This window comes from Anneissia japonica, unplaced genomic scaffold (genome assembly GCF_011630105.1).
Source record: "Anneissia japonica isolate Jap-2015-1 unplaced genomic scaffold, ASM1163010v1 scaffold287993_len234700_cov117, whole genome shotgun sequence".
NCBI lineage: Eukaryota > Metazoa > Echinodermata > Crinoidea > Comatulida > Comatulidae > Anneissia > Anneissia japonica.
Genome location: NW_022729488.1, coordinates 131,149 through 132,342, shown reverse-complemented (window position 1 = coordinate 132,342; position 1,194 = coordinate 131,149).

Below are 1,194 nucleotides of genomic sequence, written 5' to 3'. Positions count from 1 at the left end.
CAATCTAGGAATCAAAATTTTCCAGGGGCTAACATGATTCCGCCTCTCCCCGGTTCCTCTTTAGGGTTCATCGATTCATTAAAAAACGTCAAGAGAGGGAAACCAAAATTTCAGAAGTTGAGAAAACCCGTTTTCCGACATATAGGAATCAACATTTTCCCACCACCGTCCTAATTGGGGTTCATTGGTTCATGGAAAACAAAATAGGCCTACGTATGCAACTACTCATAGGCCTGTTTACTGTAATAAGAATGGCAAAGTTGACATGACTGTTTTCAAGGGAGGGAAAATCTCTGAACTTAAAAAATCTTAAATGTCATTAAAATACACCACAAAAGTCGGGAAATCTCATTTCTCGACATTCTAGGAATCATATTTTTTCCGACACTCTCTCTTTTGTATTTATTTATTTATTTTTAAACATTTTGACTCCATCCTAAATCTGAAGCCAATTTGCCTCTGGAGATGATAAGGGCATCCCAAGGTGAGTGATGGGATGGGGGTAAATGCCCGATGAAGTGGGACCGCTCATTTAATTTTTTTTTTTTCATTTATTTATTTAGCGTCCATTCAAATACAACAATTATTGCTCACGCAAATTATGGCGATATTAGGTAAATTCAGTCTGTTTGACCTTGATCTTTTGTGCTTATTTTCACTGGTGAGGGCTGACTAATGGGGTGGACGTGGACTAAGGGGGTACTTCTTAACACTCTTAACACTCCACCTTCCCATACATGCAAAGTATAAGTTTGGCTGTGGATGATGAAGATTTGCACAGGAACGAAACAATTTAGGCATGGGTCGAAGGCCCGCCTAGGGCCCCGGAAATTTTTAGGCCTAGATCATGCTCTCTGGTGCACTCTGAGCAGATCTCTAGTGCTCAAATTAAATCTTAAAAATGGGGTAATATATATACTAACATTTTTTGAAAAATAAAATTCTATAGCTTTATTTCAGTGTTAAAACTCTTAACTTTATTTATTTTTTTCAACAAAATTTTCAAAATACTCAAATACACGTTTTACATTTGACAAACAATTCTGAAAGTATTGATATGCATGATCGAGGTCGTAAAGTTAAAATAGAAATGACGTAATGTGTACAGCGCCACCAGTGTTAATTTTACACGAATACATTGTTTACTATCGGAACGGCATGTATTTTCGCGAAGCGATAGAACTTTCGTAGATT